Genomic DNA, 20019 nt, shown 5'->3' on the forward strand with positions numbered 1-20019 from the left:
GACTGTTTTTTGTCAAGATTTTCTGCTCTTTATGTTGGATTTTCATAAGCGTGTGACTCTACAAAAAGCTTTGCAGGCAGCTTAAGTAATTTGAACAAAAATGCATCACCTCTCTCTCAGTCTCCTCCATTTAGACAGCAAGCAAAAGTGCCTTCATAACGGAGCTATATTCAAATGGAGTGATAAGAAATGGCAGCTATCAGCAAGCGGTTTGGGAGCTGCATTCAACTGTTATTGTGTGTGTGTATAGAAAAATGGATTTATGTGGCCTATCACTTAGCAGACGCAATATGTGGGTGAATGTGGGCTAATATAAGATTATGGGATGACTGAGAGGGTTAAGGAAAGGGCCAGGTGCTGCCTAAAGGTAAAGAAAGGATGATCAAAGTCCACAAATGTACGATAACAAATAATTTATTTTCTTCTATGGAGCGTGCACATTAATTACAATTTTTAACTACAGATGAGTAATTTGGATATGGAAAGAAAATAATTACATTCCTAATGTTTGCAAAATTAAGGGACTGAGTGGAATTTTTGGGGCTGGAGGAGATGTTGTTTTTAAAAAGAAGCGCCCTTACACAAATTATCAATATTTATTTCTGACCCCCATCACCTATAAAAAAAAAGATTGTGTGCCACATTTTTAAATAGAATATTTTAATAGAACTGCAAAGTGGTGAGATTGTCAAATTTAAAAGAAATATATATATAATGGCTATTACTGCTACAGAATGAGTGTCATGCTTGATTTTAATTGTATTATGAGCCAATTTATTATACCACCTTTTTTCCCTTTTGGCCCTCCAAGCTATCAGCTGATTATGATAGAAAAATACAGACGGATTTACTGTCCTCAGTAGCTTTCCAGTTTGACATCGGCCGAGGCTTGATCAAACTCAGTCAGGTGGACTGGACAAAGGTGTCTGTCCTGCTACCGGAAACGCAAAATGACTCGAGGGTACAACGCTGATTATTTAACTATGTGCCTCTTATGTGCATATGTATTAATTTACTATTTAATCCTTTCACCCCCCTCCAAAATGCTAAAATCCCGAATGAAAAGTTATTGCGTTCGAACATGTTTTCATTCACATTTAACTTCAAAGATGATGCTTGTATTTAGTATTTCAAACAAAATCTGAGACCATTTTAAAGACTTGTTTTGCAATCATGTACAGATTTAGATCTCAAAAGCTACTTTTTCTGTTTTGAATATCGTTCTCTCCTCCCCATTAAATGCAGTAGGGAGAAACAGGCTTGGCGGCAGCAAAAAGCCTCATGTTTACCCCTTGGCGCGGAGCTCGTGCCATGTCCAGACTTGTAAATCAGGCCCATTGAGGTAGCATAATGCCGATGATTATGACAGCCAGTCGCAGGGGAGTGATAGAGGGATGTTGAGTTATGGGCTTGGGGAGGATGCCCAGAACTGAAGAGTCTCACAAATGGAGAAGCACTTTCACCAAAACACAAGTCCCCAGATGGGGACTAATGCTGCAGTTGGCGGCTGCGCCACCCAAATGAATGCACATTAGCTGCTCAAAACCCCCAGAATAGTGAAGTATGCTTTTTTATTCTTATTAATTCCTAGTTCTGCTTTTTTTTTTACTCGCTTGCTGTTTGGTAACATTCAAAAAGGAAATAAATAAAAAGAATAAAGGAACAAGACAGTCAAAGTATTTAGAAAGTGTTTTGTGTTGCACTAGCATGCAATGCATCACTTAACTAGATGGGCCGGGGAATGCTATTCCATTCACTGTACTACTAAAGAATGTACTGTTTGCATTCCACTTTATTCATTCTACTCCCCTTTGCGCATGAACGATCATTCATTCGCATTGATCGTCAGCCATGATAATACAATCAGGCGTAAAGCCTGACAAGGCTGGCTGGTCCGATAGATCAGAGCTGCTGACGGCAGAGCTATGCACAGGTCATAAACCCTCACCTTCCCTGTTTGACCCCGCATCAATTTGGCGCTTCCCAATATGAATGCAAATAACGGTGCATTTTTGGTGACATGTTTATGGTTATCTCTGTATCTCCCCTCGCTCCGCCCGCTGCGCCTAAATGTGCTGATGTTACTGAGCTAATGGGATTGAAAAAGGTAACCTACTGCTCACTAGTGGTCAGCTCGCCACGACCCCGCTCCTCCAACGCCTCCCCGTAACGTAAACTCAAGCATGAGTCCATTCCCACACACACACACACACACACACACACACACACACACACACACACACACACACACACACACACACACACACACACACACACACACACACACACACACACACAGAGTATATGCATGTCCTCCACCGCAGTCACTTGTGTATGCATTGAGCTGATAAGTACTGCGGTTCATTTTCCCCATGGCGAAGCACAGTAAAAAACTGGGGAGTAATAATTGCTTTGGGGGTGGGGGCAAGACGAGGATGGCTAAATATGCTTGATTGCCTCCTAAGCTTTGGTGCTGTGTAATGAAATATGGCTTCTGCAGACAGGGGCTCCCGTGCGATAGCTTTCTTGTCACTTTCTCACTTGCCTTTTTTTCCCCCTCCCCGCACCCTTTCACTCTTATGTTCTGGCATGTTCATATTTGCTCGCCCGTTGCCGTGGTTGTAGAATGGAGGCCATCAAAGCATTGGTTACCATTGAACACTTATCTTAGCTATAATGTAATAATTATGGAGGCCAAATTCAGCCTAATTGAGTATTCCTTACCGCATCAAAAACGTCAGGCGCCCTAATTTTCTTCTGTTCTACAATTTAATTTGTAGATTCATTAGTATGAACAGGGTGTACAGAGAGAACACATAACAAGGAGCTCAGCAAAACACACTGGTGACGAGGACAGGTTGTCGGGACCAGATATATCCTCACCTGGATAATTACGGTCATTTGCATGGCAAGACTGTAAAATTGAAGACCTTTGAATGCCGCTAAATATCAAGTTAGCGTGTTTGCTTTTACAAAATAGAAAAAAAATTTAAAAAATCATTCAAAATAATGTTTTAAAATATAAAGAGTCAACTCAAAGCTCAGCCAGTGTAGCTAAAATAAATAAATAAAATATTTATCCCCAACTCATTTTTGTTGCAACCACCCAAGGCACATTTCTCCCTGTTGGTTAAATAAGTAGCTAATCACTTACAGGAATATTAGTCCACAGGCTTGTATGGGCACAGCAGCATCTGCTAATGCATTTAGCAAGAAAATAGCCTGAGAAAATCTTCGCAGCACATTAAATAGACTTAAAAAGGCTTTTTTTTTCTCCCCCTCTTTTGCTTCCAGAAGAACTCACAAGCCTAATTTGTTGTGCTACTTAAAGGAAAATGTAATTACACTTGTTTTCATAATTCACAAAGTCAATCGATAAACGTGGTTAAGTCATTCTCGAATGCACATGCAATTTTCTGTTCCTTCATCTGAAATTTGGTTGAAAAACAAGTATTCTGTCTGTCTTCACTATATATTTTGTTCATGATGGTGCTGAGTAAATTAACTAATTAAATAACAGTATAACAATAAGAGTTTATATGGAAAACACAACACTAAACTTGATCGGCGCTTTACTTTTTAGTAAGCAGTCCTTGTTGTTTGGAATAAATGTCGAGAAGTGCCAGTTTGTTACTCCACGCAGACAGGTGGATTAAGCTGTTCATGCCTCTCCTGTTCCTTTCTGTCTTTTTCATTTATGCAGTTCTCTTTCCTGAGACGTCAACCACAGGATGAGGCCTGCGGCAGGTAAGAAACTGAGAAGAATAGCTGATGAGTTGAGGACAAGAATGCTCTGACCTCTGTTATGCATAATTTCCCATTTGTTTAAATTCCATGCAACACATTAAGGGTCATCACACGCTATGTTTTCTTAGTATTTTCTAATTCTTCCGATTGGAGGTGATCATGTTTCCAAATATCCATCTTTTTTGCCCGTTTTGAGTGCCGTGGCAGGCCGGAGAATATGTCAGGGGATATCAAATCAAGTGTTAAGCTGAATCTCGACTCCAGCTCAATCCCTCCCATCTCCTGACCTGCAACGGCGCGGGGGAAACAGACTATATCTGGCAACCTAAACCTTTTTAAGGTGACTGAGAGAGTGAGGGAGACTGACTGGCATTGATGGGAACAGACCAGGACTGTGCGATGCTGTGCTGCACTGTGCCCAGGTCTCAGAAGCCTGATTGATAGAGTGTGATGAGACTGTCACTGAGCAAGAAGAGCAGCGGAGACATAGGCTCGATGGAAGGAGGGAACTTGGCTGACCACGGGAGAGAGATAGAGAGAAATAAATTTGAGAACATGCGAAGGATGAAGTGAGGGAATGAAGTGGCTGGAAGGAATGTGTTTCGGACATATGAAGGATGAGGGGGGGGGCTGAGTGGGATCACTGTCAGAGAGGGGAGTCAGATACTGAAAGGCTGGAGGATTCGCTTATATTTAAGTTAGATTTGACAGATTTAGTTGATATGAAACTGATTATTTTTGTCAAAATGGCATAAAACCTTTAAAAAAGTGAGATTTAATGTATTCAAAATATAAACCATAAAGCACTCATGACAAATTATGGCTGCACTTCATTAAATGTGGGTTAACCCAAAAAGCTATATTTCACTTAATTCGGGTGTCAAGCCATGAAGAGAAATTTGTATTCATCTGCTGAGCTTTAGTGATGTTTCCTTCTTCGCCCTAATACACTGGAAGTGAATCAAATTTTTACTCTGTTAGTTGTAAAAAATGACAATCACTACTGAGAACCCAGAGATAGTTTAAATAACTGTTAAAAAGTCATTATATGAATTTAACAATGATCCATCAATGCTGACATTTATGAAGGCCAGTTCTCAATTCTTAGCACTCCAAACTAATTTCAACATTTTCCAAAGTGTTGGTGAACAGCGTTTAATTTGTTTGAAACTTTGTCTGTGAGAAATAGTAATGAAACGTTCGTCCTAAACATAAAAGCACTTGTGTCAAAAACATTCCATACAAAAACGTAGTATGTTAAACCGATCAACTTAAAGCAACTTAAGCAAAATTCACTTTTTTTATGGTCATGTTTAGTCATTTAAAGCACTTGGTTATGGCAAAGGAAAGATTGTCATCTTAATCAAATATACAAATATCTAAGAAAACTTAGAGCATTACAGGCAACATGTTTACTTTTAATACTTATCAACAAAATACCCGGGACTCAGTCTCTAGTTTCACCACCCACCTAATATTAACCCGACCACCGCTGGTCTTGTTTGTACAAGACACTACCATGCACATAAACTAGAAAACTATTGTGTTTACTTCAGGGCAAATTATAGAAGTATATGAATTTAATTCTGAAAAGTCAAACTGTCGAGTCTGAAATATCTAGTCAATCTTGACGTGGAAATGAAGTTATTCTGTCCAGAAACGTCATAATTCCTGTGCTGTATGTCGTCTATGTGAATATGATAAAAGGTTTGCTTGCTTGTTTATCGGTTTATCGGGACCTGCTTTGGACACAATATTAGATCTTGCGGACACAAGGCATCTTGGCAGAGAAGGGGATGCAGGCTGAGTTAAAGCCCTGTTCTGGGAATTCCACAGTTAGTGATTTCAGACTCAATAAAGGCACCATGTTTTACTTTTATCCTTGCCTGAGGAAAGCAAGCTGACTCACCAGAACGGCAAAGTTATTATTAGTGCCTCGTGTGGAGAAAAGCAATGTGTATGTGCATGTCAGTGTGTGAGAGACAGAGAGAGCGGCTGAGCTTGAGCAGCAGTAGCGAGCGCATGCAGCAGCAGCATGAGGAACTCTTATCTGCCGCCTGCCAAGCCCTGACCAGGGCCCTGACTCCGGCGCTCCCTCCCTCCCTCCGCCCTTCTCCAGTGGGGCTTCCCACAAGTCTGCTAGAGGCAAGAGGGCCAGGTGAAATAAGCAATTCCCATTCAGGGACGAGAATGCCAGCACAGACGTGCCCCGCGAACTGGCTGCTCACTTTGGCAGATCAATGCGCTCTCTTTCCCTCATGCACTGCCACTGAGTGATAGCCAGGAAGAAAAAGAAGGGGGGAAATGAGTATTGGTCGAGAGAAGGGAGAGGCGGTTTTGTTTGTTTGTTTGTTTGTTTGTTTGTGTGTGTGTGTGTGTGTGTGTGTGTGCAGAGGGGGTAGCGTGTTAGCAGGGCATTTAATGATATTTCTCATGGCTGCTCTGAGTGAGAGCTGTTGGAGGAAAATGGGAGAGGATGCTTTGCATAAACTCAAAAGACATGCAATATTGCTGTTCATCTTTGGAAGAAAAAGTGCCGTTCCTAGTCCCACCGGATATGAGAATATTCAACCGCTCAACTGGAAATTTTGCCAATATGAATGATATTAGCCACAGTCATATTAAAATGCTTAGTTGTGCCAAAATGAATTCCATACCTCTGCAGTGATGAGACTCATATGTCACGTACAAAAACCTGTGAGATGAAATATGCTTAATGTGGACAAATTCCCTACACAAAAAACACATTTCTTTTCTGATACACCGAGTCTGTACTTGGTATATTGTGTCTTGGTTCTTAGTCCATATTGATAATCGAAGTCAGATTTAATAATATTTTTGTGAGGGCTGGTGTAAGACCAGCCAACGATGTCAGCACGCAGTAAATCACAGGTCTATATAATGTACAAAGACTCATTCATATCAGATTCCATGCTGCAGAAGACCTGTAATAATGCAAAACTGACTTCTTTATAGTTGTTAAATTTGAGTACTCCAGAGCTGAACCACTGTCAAAATCACCACCATAGAAATGATAAACTAGTTGCCGTTGTTCCAAAATTCACACACACTTCACACTGTATATATTTAATTGTTTATCTTGTTGGCAATTTAAGCTGCTACAGAGGAATCTTTCTTTTTTGCAGATTTACTCCCATTTTCTTTTCAGAGGACTGAACCAAGGTTCTTCCTCATTTGAGGAACAAATATGTCAGAAACCTAAAATTGGGTTTACTCTTTGATGGATTAAATATGATCATGCATTGTAAATTCAAATCTGGCTATCAAAAAAAACAACAACACTGGTTTGCACTTTGTACTATGCTGACGTTGTGGCACTTTTGCTGACCTAAATGTTGATGTATATATTTTTCTAATGTACAACAACTGGTTTCACAAATATCTAAAGCAACTTGATCAGAAAACAGGTGTTCTCACATATTAACACATGTACTGCTGCCGTCATATTTTGTAAAATCTCTAAATTTTGTCTCATAAGGGGAAAGGGATTTTTTTTTTTTTTAACTAAAACTCCTCTAAATCCTCATTTACTTGGGTCATGTGTTGTAGTCTACTGTGTTCCTGTATGCATAGCAAACAGCTGCAAACCACAGAGGACGGGAGATTAGAATTTATAAGAAAATGAAATCACCTTACTCCCTCTTGTAAATCTTGAAGGAGCGATAGTCTCTAAGCAATCCAGACCACTTCAGATTCATTAAAGTGTGCATGCCAAATCTGTGCTGACTTAAAATGACATACTGAAGAAACTGGAGAAAAAAAAAGAAAAAGCAATTGCTTAATGAATAAGCAATGAATTAGGGGTCCAGTTTGAACAAGGAAGTACATGAGCACTTGACCTGAATTTTATTCACTGTATAATATGAGAAGAAGCCTTTTACAGCTGTGTCATAATTGAAGCTGTAGTCTTAATCATTTGGTAGGACGCATACTTCAATGTGTAGAAATGTAATACATTTTTACAGTTTCACTATTTCATTTTACAAGCTCATGAAACATATCCCAATGAATTCAAATGGGAATCTAAATGTCTCACAGGTAGCCCCAGAATGAATCACTCATCCTGACATCTCCGCTGCTTCAACAGGAAACGTAGACAAAAACTCCAGATGCTAACTTCATATTGGAAGATATATATTCCAGTGACATATGTGGCACACAAATTGATTTAACCTTTTTTGCTACTGCTCAGGGAGCTCACTTATAACTCGGAGTACAGTTCAAATTCTTATAAACTATTTATTTAGCTATTCTCTTTGTTTTAAAAGGTAATCTATCATCCAATTCTAAAAGCCCGATGCTTTCTCCCTCCCGCTGTCTCAAGTCTCTCGACATCAATGAAGCCTGACTTGAAAATATAGTCAGACCTATGCAGACATGACAGCAATAAAGTGCACTTGATTACATGGTTGAAAGTAAGGACAAGGAGACAGAAGAGCGGAGGATAAGAAAATAGAAAAGAGCACAGCCTCTCAGCTTTGATCGCACTGAACATCTTGAAGTCAGAAAGTCCCTTTTGTGTGCTGTCTTTGCAGAGGCAGGTGCGGGAAGGTTGAATGTTGGCCATCAGCTGTCAAGGCAGTAATGAACAGTGTTTACTAGTAATACCAAGCGCTGCCACATTTCAGGGTGTGAAATGTCAAAGTGTCCATTTTCCCCAAGCTAGTCAGAGGCGAACACTGTGATGGTTTCAGCTGTAAACAATGGGGAAAGAGAGGCAAGAGAGCAACACGGAACTCTCTCCGTTTCACCCATTACAGTCAGAGTAAGTGTGAAAGAGTGGTAGAATGTCAAGCCAAGAAAAATAGAGACGCTTGCAAAGGATAGAAAAAGTGTGTTTCAAATGGACTCCATTTGGCAGACACGTAATAATAGCTATTAAACAAAACCGAGGGAAGGAAAGCAAGAGAGGCCGAGAGAGACACACAAAGACATGGAAAGACAGACGGAGGATGCGAGACAGACAGGCAGAGAGACACCTGCTGTTGCATCACCTGCTGTAATAATAGTGTTGACATTCAAATAGAAAGCTCTGACAATAGGAGCTCGCTGAGTCAGCACCCGGTATTCAAATAAAAAAGAACACATCAGGAAATATTAGCAAGCGTCAGGACTTTTCATAGCACACACTGAAAACCACTTGACCCTTTGGCATCCCACAAGTGCTTATGTATTATAACGGAGTGTGTGCATGTGTGTGCACGCAGGCGAGCACAGGCGACACATTAAATGAGCTGATTCTCCACCAAAGTCTTATTCATTCCATACTAGTTGTCGATCTGAGGCTACGAATAGAACTATACCGGTATTGTATATTTGTTTGCACTGTATGTAAATGCAGGTGGAGCTACATTTATAGTGCAGTTAATTATTTCACTGCCTTCCAATTAAATTAATTAAACCTGTGCTGTCGGTTTGTTTTCCTTGATTGGCATTCCAATTCCACTCACACTTCCACTCTTTAATTCTCGCTGGCACGGTAATCTTAAATAGCCAGGTTAAACACAATTCAAGAACGGAACGGATCATTAGCTAGCAAATTCTTTTTTGACTCTCTGTTTCATGCACCCCACATACCCCCAAAGAGCCTATCAATCAAAATCCGATTCAGCTGATATCACACCCACCACTGCACACATTTTATTCCCTTTTAAGTGCTCAGCAGTCTTTTGTATCAATGTAGACTTGTGGTGTTTGCAGTAGAAACTTTTCATGTTTGAACTCAGTGGGGTTTGAAGGACTGCAGATATCAGCAGATCCTTGCTGATGCAGAGGTCAATACCTATTATAGTAAAAGGAATAGTCAATATCGTGCTCTCATATTACCAGCTCTCATTGTGGTTGCTTTCAAAAGCTGTGACCCTGTCTACAGCGCTTTCATGATGAATCTGATGGCTTAACAGCATTGTGATTGTTTGTCTTCTTTTTTTCTTTATTATTTGAGCAGAACAATAAAAAGGGATGGACTTCGAGAGAGGAGTTTCATGTCTCTACAATACATCGAGTATTGGCTGGCTGTTCCAAAGTAGAGATTGATTGGGTGCTTGCCACCAATGCTCTTTGGAAAGGATTGTGCATGGAGCTTAGGCTTGCCAAATCACTACCACTGTTTTAAATCACTTCCAAAAGCTCACTGATATCGACTTCCCTTTACTTAATTATCTTTAACTAATTGTTCTTGCATGGCTTCTTTCTTATTGCAGTACTCTGAATCCATTAGTATGATAGGTAACAGTCAAATTTGGGACAGTCAAATCAAAGTGAATTACTTTGCTTCACTAACAACATGTGCTTTATAAAACATTTCAAAACTGTTCCAAAAATGCCCTTCATTATTGGCATCTTAATCATAATCATCTCACATTCAAACTAAATGTATTGACATAATATCCTAACTATGATCAATTTGCACTGACTTCTGATACAGATATGGATAGAAAAACACACATTGCATAAATGTATTACTAGGATTATGATTATTTTTAAGGCAAGAAAAATCTTCTGCTACTTGGGAAAATCATATCCGCATCCGTACCATCGGTGCTGTGGCCCGAATAAATTAAACCCTAATCTGGAGCCATTTGGCACTCTAAATATTAATTCATTAAAAATCCCTCTATTTGTGCAGTATAAAGACTTATAAATTATTGTTTTTCTTTTAACAATCAGTTTAATTAATATCTGTATCACCTAACTTATCATATGTCATAATTAAGTCTTCCGAGCAAACATGTTCCTATTTGTCAATCCAATAGCAGACTGTGACTGCCAATTTTAGTACCAGGGAATATTGCGTTGCTTATACAGCAGGGCAAAAAAATACGGTTAAGATGGTGTCTGATTTTCATGCCAGAGATAAAAACAATAAAACATGTTTTTTTTTTTTTTCTTTTTTTAAACATTGATAACAATGTGGAGAGTTGCTAAAAAAAAAAAAATACCATGCAAAAGCCAAAAAGCATGGTCTCTGATTTCCTTGTTTGGCAGCATTGTCTAAAACCAGAATTATTTTTTTTGCCACAGTTGGTAAATTAATACTGTCATAAAACAGGATTTCAGTTATTGCCATTGTGCTTTTTCACTTGTTAGATGTTAGTCGTACATGGAGGGAATTTATTAAAAAGAGCAAGACTGAAAAATTTGAATATCTAAATGTATTCAAAAAAGGAAAAAGAAGGGAATAGAAGTGCTCTGATATATACAAGAGTGCAGAAGAGTGCAGACAAGCTTGAGCAATTTTGAAAGTTTTTTTTTTATGGGAAATGAGATTTGGAATATGACAGAGCTCCTAATATCCTTACACACAGCGTTCCAGCATGTATGCTAATGCCCTGCCCTGACCACTAATACACAACAGCAAAAGTGGGCTAAATAAAATGAAGGCGGAAGCTGTGAAATATAATTCTGAATGGCTATAACGACTACAGTATCAGCTGTCCTGGATCTCTACTTCTTCATTCGGATGTTCTCATTTGTATCCACACCTGTGTCATTCACAGCCTTACGTCTTAACCTAATTTCATGGTCTATGAGTTTGGATGGATGGCTCTGCTGCAACTTTTACACTGAGGGGAGGAGAGAGAGTAACATGAGTGTGTGTGTGTGTGTGTGTGCGTGTGTGTGTGTGTGTGTGTGTGTGTGTGTGTGTGCGCGTGTGTGTGCATCTGTGTGAGTATAACACAATTGACACAAAGAGAGAGAGAGAGAGAGAGAGGGAAAGGGAGAGGGAGAGGGGGGGTAGTGAGGTGGGTGATGCGCTACTACAGTAGCAGGGAGAATTGTAGTCACTGTCTGATATTAACCTTTTAACCTTGTACTTCTCTGTTAACAAAAATACATTAAGCTCCTCTGGATAGCTGACAGTGAATTGGGGTTTTACAGACTTTCACTGAGCCTGACTGAATGATCAGAGGTGAAACCATTTTATGGTATTACCCTTCAATTACAGTAAAAGTCTGCTAAAAACACATGCGTTAAAGCCAGATGACATATTGCAGAATGTGTTAACAGTAAATGTTATTGTCGTTCATGATCTGAATGATACACGAACCATGGCCAACAGGAAAAGCGAGAGCTACTGAAAGCAAATAACATGGTTGACGTTGTAGACGGTGCAACCAATAACCTTAAAATCCCCTAACACAGGAGTGTTTCTTTAAGAACTGATGTTTCTCACAAAGTGAGTAAGTCTTGGTAATATGATTAGAAATTGTCCTAAGAGCTTTGTACACAAAACCTTTTTTTTTGTCGATGTAATTGCTCGCTATATTCTTAAGAAAATGTCAGCAATGCCCTTTTAGTTCGCCAGAGTATCTTCATGGTGTGTGGCTTATTTAGCCAAACCAGGCATGACACCAATTAGACTGGAGGGAAATCGATTCCAACAAAGCTCTCGGCCGGGACAAACAATGAAATGATCAAAGTGACTGGATGTTCTGCTTGCGACAAGCAGCGACATTAGTTTGTGCTTTAAACTTAGTTTTTAACCCAGTCTAAATCTGTACTTCTTGAAGATATTAAGAGTACTTCCCTGCGTAACACGAATACGTGGACACAAAGACACAGATAAATGAGCAACAAAGCTCAAAGAAACTAAATACAAACTACAATGGTGTTTTGGCTGCAACAACACAAGGACAATCAAGGCCCATCTCATTGCGTCATTGCAGATTTTCTTTACCACTCAAGTTCACAGTTCCACTGAAGACAGAATTCAAGACCATTGCTTTTTATGACATTTAAAGACTCATCTTCAATGTTGATGAAAGCAACCTACGATAGACAAACAGAACACTAAAAAGGTTGTATCCAAATAGCACAAAATCAATATTTAGCCCTTTTTTTTTTTTTTTTTTTTTTTTTTTTTTTTTTTTTTTTTAAATCTCATCTGACCAATCAGTTTTTATTTCCTTGTTTAAATCAAATTGTTTTACACATTTCTATCAGGCAGACTTAAAGCATTTCAATATAATCCTTTACAGGTTGTTGATTTTTCATACGCTAAGGAGAGCAGTAATATCCCTCGCCAGTAATTTGGTCCCTTTTAATTCATGTACAGTCGGTGCACAGTGAAATACACAACTTTATGCAAATTAATAGTTTACCTTTGTCTGGCACATTGCTGTAAGAGACAACCACTGCTGTATTTAATCATCATCTCTTACCTTGCTTTTGAGGCATTTCATTTCCTCTGTTGTCATTATGCATGATAATTTTGTGAAGTTCAGAAGAAGGAAATAAAACAAAAAAAAAACAGGGAGTCACAGTTAGCACAAAGCTTGTTTTAATTACTGTAGTATCTCACTTGTGCTCCAACGGTACATTCCTCTCTGAATTGTACAGTACAGTGAAAGACATTAAAATCAGAATGAATATGCTAATTATCCTTTTTTATATTCAGAATCCCACAATGGTTTTATATTCGTATGACAATAGCACCATTTTATGTAAGCTATAATAAGTGCATGTAATTACTGATATTATAATAGCGTGTGTCTGTGTCATAAAACAGTCGTCCATTGTGCTGAAATAAGCTACAGATCTACAGTATTATTGCAATCGGTAAACCATAAGATTAACCCTTAAATGACCGCAGACAAAGTGTTTGTGATTGTTCTTTTACAGTTCATTTTTAGGCTGTCTGCTGCCTGGCAACGTTCATTGTCAATCTTCATTCTTAAACGCCAGTCGGTCTGAGATAGACCCCTCATATGTCAGAACCACACAGACCATTTCCTGGAGTTGGCTGCGACTGTCGAGCTCCATGGACCGTGAAAGCCGTATACGCGATGCCCGGAATTACCTCATTGTAGAGTGCCACAGACGACCACGTTGCCATGATCACAACCTTTACTTCAAGAGACACTAAAAGAGCTCACTTTTGGCCAGCTCTTGCCAACAAATATAGTGGGAACTGTTTTAACATCTTCAGGGAGAAACATAAAATAAATCCATTTTACAGTATGTGGGTAGAAACCGGGTAGAATATAAATTATCATGTTAATATTGTCCAGCACATTCTGTCGGTTCGATCATTGATTTTACAATGAAGGATGATGTGTTGTTGTTGTTTTATTTGCATCAAAGGCGCCCATAAAATACAGAATCAAAAACACTTGAAATCTGTGTGAGTTTTTGGAATCTGGCCCACAATGTCAGCACTCAGTCTCTTGTCTTAACAAGAGGTGTCTGAGGCAAGAGTGGGGAAGAAACCCAACTCTCTCTGGTACAATTATAGAAGTGCACCGCAGTCACTTAGCCCGCTAATACACGGTGTGATATTAATTACTGTTTGTAAACAATGCACTTTGCAGAGATTATTGCATGCACTCGGCGTCCTCCATTTGTGTTAGGTAATTCTCACAAGTGATTAAGTGGTGCAGCTAGGACAGCTGTTCAAGATGAGTTCATTGGCATGTTTAATTAATTGCACTTGAGATAATTATTCAATCATTACTTTGATTAATTTTCTGCGTCCCAGATAATGCATCAAACGTCTGCTTGATGTCAATTGTTTTGAAAGCATGAGTGGAACAAGGCTAACCATTTTTGGTGGCTTGATTTAGGACTAAATTCTGGTGTGTTTAGAAAATAACGCCAATGTCAGCCGGCCATGATGGGAATTCATTATTATGTCTGCATGGTTGATCTGAGCCGCATGCCGATGCTCACTTAACAGACACGACGCAAAGGTTGTTGTAACACCCAACACCTGCCAAGCCTACATCCTTTCTTTGTGTTTCCAACACATCAACAACACCCTGTCACTGCTCACTTCAACGTTCTGAGTTGATTCACTGTGCATTGTGTTTGAAACATGCTTATTCTGCACCTCCTCAGATATGCAGGGTAGTGGCAACATCCAACTGAAAGAAAGCCAAGCAAATCATTTGTGAGAGATCTTGTCAAACAGATTAATTCCCACCCTGGGCCTTGGGGTTCTCGACCGTTTTTCTGTCATGCTGCTTTGCCAGGCTCCCTCTTGATAATACCCCAAAGATAAAATTAATTGTGCAGGGAGATGTGGGATGGGGAGTATCTAAAAGGACCTTGAGCAACACATGAAGCTCTCTTTTTCTCTCCGCTCCTCTGAATGTGAAAACACAGAAACAATCAAACCGTCAGAAGCATGACACATTGCACCAATGATCACTAACTTTGTTCGGAAGTTTCTGGAAGTAGGAGGTTCTGAGAGAGATGTGAAGGGACAGAATCAACCCTCATGAAATATCCTCGTCTAAGAACGTCTATGCTCAAATTACCATCAAAGTGGAATCCCTCACTTCATCAGCAGTTTACAAAGAGAGACGGCACACCAATGTTTGTCTGATTGTGGTTGTACATCTTCAAATTTAGGAACCTTTTCTTCCCTTCTCTGACACTGACAATTAAACGTTTAAACAAACCCACGATGCGACAGCTCAACCTAGTTTCACATCAAAATGTGTCATAGCTCTGTTGGTCGACAGCGAAACATGTTTTGGTTTTCACAATAACGGTTCATGGACTAAGATACCTAGCCTTTTCTAGGCTTTTTTCTTTTCTACCGCCGTCCACTTCACGCAACTGTCCAGTAAACTCAGCTCTCAGCCTTAGGATGAGGCGCTTAAACCGCGTGATCAGGGTTCAGAAAATGTCACTGTTAGGGTTAAATTGAGTTTGACGCGTAAGATAAGTTATGTTATCCAAGTTAAATAATTCACGACATTTTCAATCACTTTACCTTGTTAAAATATATTGCGGCTTAATTTTTCTCTTACGGACTCGAACACATCTCAGGGGTTTGATACATCGAACCAGCAACAGTCTCCTTCTTACGCAAACTTTATCAACATTTCCACACGGTCACATGGCCGCCCCTCTTCCACAACTCAGTTTTAATTGTAGGCACCTTCACATTTTTTTTTGCCGTTATTGTGAAACTAACACATTAGTTGCTGTGGACCGACGAAGCCATTACACATTTTGATGTTAGACTGGGCCGAACGTCATCTTCAGAGGAATCTAAATACAACAAGATTCAGAATCTACTGCCATGGTGGCATCTCTGTGAGGCCTCTTTGTATGACAGGAGTGCAGCATGCTAAATGTTAACATCAATGGTAACGAATGATTGTACGGGAATTCAGTTGCTGAGACGTTTCACTAAACAGTGCTAAAGGACAAGCCAAAAGACAACCAAAGTCAAATTCCTTCATCCACACCACGAGCTGGACCATAAACCATTCGTCTTGGAATACTGCCCATTTAGCTATGCCACACAGTACAGCAGTTACATGCAGTCACACTTTAAGTGAAGCAGACCTTTCCCACAACCTCCTGTCACTGCATACAGCTCACAACATCAGCTAACAAGTGCTAATCCCCGCTGTGACAGTGTGCAGCCACACAATGTCTCAGGCTTTCATCACCATTGCCCTTCAAAAGCTACCAAAAGACCAATTTAACCAAGAAATATTCCACGGAGGACAAAGCAGAAGAGCAGGTAGATTATGGCAGCTGTACTTTTTTTTTTTAAGGGGCCCTTGGCACTTGAGTTGCCCCTGTCACCTCCATTGACAGATGGTGCAAATCAGCCTTTATATGCTGCTGCTAGAGACTTTGGACAGGCAGCCAAAGCGCAATCACAAGAGATCCACGTTTTCATGGGTAGATAACTGAAACAAAAGTGTTGCTTTTACGACTGCCACAGTCAAAACACATCAGTGACTGCCTCAGAGGTGGAGAACGTGTTACTGCTATAGTGCTTAAATCAGGGTTTTGTCTGCTATTGTCTTTTTATTTTTGGGTGACAACTGCAGACTACAGTGACTTAGCTGTTACTTTTTTTTTTTTTCACAGCATATAATAAGATGCTGGAGCTGTCAAGAGTTGTAGTACTGCATGAATAAGAGATGAGATCATTGAATTGTTTGTTACGCATTCGGTTCTTTGTGCAAGGATTCACAACATAGTCAAAGTGTAGTCCAAGAATGTGGCTGTGCTTACAGCAAAACAGTTCATGTGAAGGATATTATGTTTGCCACTTTCCCTGGATATGTATTTGGATCTCATTTTGGTGAGCATTTCACACACAACCCCACGTAAACACTCATAGTCCCTGGCAAGTCCACATCCAACAGTTCTGAGTTTAAGTAGTTGCCCCTGTCACAGTGTGACATCATCAACCGGGCTGGCAGTGTCCCAGTGGTGTCCTCCTTTGGAGCCAGAGATATCTTTCAACAGAGCTCATCCTGTGACGCTGTAGTGTCACTCAGGGGCCTAGACAGGCAGTGCAGCAAGGATGACAGCCCAGGAATGAGAGCTCAAGAGCAGGTAGAAATTATTGACAGGACCCTTGGGAGCAATTATGAGTCAACCCCAAGGGCTTGCTCAGAGGAAACTACGGCTTGTTTAAGTCTATTAAAAACTAGCTGCATCCCGTGTTAAGGAATAGCAGCTTTTGGTAGTTAGCGAGTCAGAAAAAACTTTGAAGCTCAACTGGTGACAGATTAATCATATGAACTGCAAGGGGTTGTCAAACTAAAGAGTTTAGCTTAAAAGTAAATTAAACTATTTGGATTTTCTGCTGGCAAAATCTTGTCAGTCATCATCCGTGAATCTGTGAAACATATAATGTGATGCGATTAACAAGTTGACCTTTTGTGAGCATTTTCCTCCGAAGCATTTGTATTTTTAAGCCAACAGGGATAAATTCAATAGCTACCTTTGACACTCAGCACATCACTCTCCATAAAATACCTTCAAATAATCAAGGCAGACAGATAATGGCTTGGAATAGGACTCGGCTTGCTGCCCTGTGACAGACATTTCCAATTAAAAAGGGTAAATAACTTGAGATTCATCTATTTCACCCTGTCCTGAGATTTATCAGTTTATCGTGCTTTAAATCCTTTCACCCTTGAAATGGTAATATCTCACATTTCCTCTGCAAAGAAATATCATATATATCCAATATCCTCACACAGCTATTTAAATCTCCCTACCCTGTCTGTGTTCGAGCTTTCATGAAGGAACCCGACCATGGAAAGAAGCCGATGATTGCTGGGTGTGAACTTGCAGGACTTTTGGATTTGACTTTGTACATCAGCACTACGCCAAGGCTTTTTCAAAGTATATAGGTTAGGTTAGGTTAGGTAGTTACTTTATTAATCCCCGAGGGGAAGTTTTTTCGCTACAGCAGCATACAGGAAGCAATAGATATTAATAGAATAATAGAAAGCAATAAAATAGCAGTAAAAATATTAAATATAAAATATAAAATGCACAGTATATACAGTACAGTATATATCTATATATATATTATATACAATATAATCATCAATATAATTGATTTATATTTGTACACAGATGACAATGGGATCTAAAACTCACCAATGGGATGCTAGCACTGTCATTAACTTCCACCAACTGCTTTTGTATGAGCTTAAATCTGAATATGTAATATGTATCAATGCATTAGACTGTTGTCATTTTCCCCCAAAAAACTGTTGTTAAAATAATGCAGATACAGTGGATGACAGAGCAATCAACAATAGAAAGTACAATCACCTAACCAGTGTCATCCAGTCCTATTTAAGTACAGTATGTGTCCAGTCTGGTGTACTCTAATCATAACCTCTTTAAATAAAATTAAATAATAATAAATGCATAATTAATTGGATTAGTTCTCACCCAAACTTGTATTTCTGCTCTTATTCTTCCCGAAAAGAAAGGTTTTCTAAATGCACGGAATCTAAATAGAAAATGTATTTCTATAAATGGTAAATTCCTTGACAACAGTGATTGAAATTGTAAAAATATCATAAAAAAAAAAAAAAAAAATCAACCAAAAAAAAATCAACTGCCATTTCGTACACAAACCAAACTTTTGCCGACCATGACCTAAACCCGGAACAGCTGGTTGCACAAACGAATGCTGCGAGTGCGATAAATGGCCCACCTTTGGCCCAGAATTTACGCAAATGCTAATAACCAGAGCTGACTCAGAGACCAAATGGGCCAATGTATGCATCACCACAACCCGGCCAAATATGGACCTCGGGCGTCCAAAAACAAGCGAGCAACATCCAGCTGTAATCAGCTCGACTTAGCTGGCAACCTGGGCTACTGTAAATTGATACTCACATTGCCTTTGCCTCGATTAACTTCAACCAGCATTAACAAAATTCCGCATCATGATAGTGGGGACCATCCAAGGGGGAAAAAAAGTCTCCCTTTTTTGTAAATAAAGTGACATGACTCATTAATGTGATGAATGACCATGCTATTCCCTGGAACCTCAGCATCAAGCCACCCCCTTCAGGCGTCCCTCTTGTGGACCATTCCGGGTGAAAGCCGCACATTTAAATGTGCAACTCTAAGTGCTGAGGCAAGCAGGTCCGCCGGCCAAATGGTTGCTCTTTTCAGCTGTTGAAGCTCCTGAGGACCCATTTCACAGGTACCATTAAATTATCCACATACTCAGTCAGTTAGACAAATAGATTGGTCAAAAGACAAAGAGAGAGGGTGAAATAAAAAAATAAATAAAAAAGTCATTGTCGGCTGTAAGGGCTAAATAGATCACATTTTTAGGTTGGGAATAAACCAAATCAAAACTGACCCTCTCTTACTTTTCATGTTGCTGACCAAAAATGCAAATTATTGAGTGCAATTTTTCTTCTTGAAGGAGGTGATCAATAAAATATGATTTGGTTAATGTGTTACTGTCAAAGCTCAGAACTTCTTATTCAATGGTATTAAAAGTTCTATTGCATATTCACTTGAGTTTTAAATTATTTGATAGCATCATAACTTCAGCGTGTATGAAAGCACATTCAAAACCTGTCCGATTCATGAATATTTCCAACAAATTTGCTTATTCTATGCAAGTTTTTGTGACTTGGGAAAAGAAAATCGTGGTGCAATGTGTGCATTTATGTTCAGTTATGTACAGAAGAAATTTCAAAACTATCCACAGCAGATGGTGTAGTCCTTTCTACTGTATGCTCAGTCTCTCTGGGTAAAGGGAACCTTGATGTACACAAATGTGTTCAGAGTTCAGACATTGTATTAGTTCAAACCACCTTAAGCTATTTCAGTCGTCAGCTGTTTCTTTCAGTGCATCTGTTGTTTAAGGAGAACTCCTGCATCTGATGCATGCCACCTCAGGGTACAAAACACCCAACCAAAACTGCAATGAAACGGTCTCTGATCGTACATGTATGGCATTTAAAATATCAGAGCGGCGTACACAAATTCCCAGACAAATCA

At 39.5% G+C, this 20019-nt stretch overlaps 1 protein-coding gene across 38 annotated transcripts in view; it reads left to right on the forward strand.

Annotated features, from left to right (window-relative positions):
* LOC138624711 (receptor-type tyrosine-protein phosphatase delta-like) overlaps positions 1-20019 on the forward strand; it is a 350030-nt gene that overhangs the window by 142713 nt on the left and 187298 nt on the right. For all 38 annotated transcript variants that reach the window (XM_069705103.1, XM_069705107.1, XM_069705104.1 and 35 more), the window contains exon 7: positions 3704-3747. The gene's annotated coding sequence lies outside the window, so the exon portion shown is untranslated. The remainder of the gene's footprint in view (positions 1-3703; positions 3748-20019) is intronic.

Source organism: Brachyistius frenatus, unplaced genomic scaffold, assembly GCF_029030835.1.
Source record: "Brachyistius frenatus isolate BFR_SWC_R1_liver_20210118 unplaced genomic scaffold, ASM2903083v1 Contig_54, whole genome shotgun sequence".
Classification (NCBI taxonomy): Eukaryota; Metazoa; Chordata; class Actinopteri; family Embiotocidae; genus Brachyistius; species Brachyistius frenatus.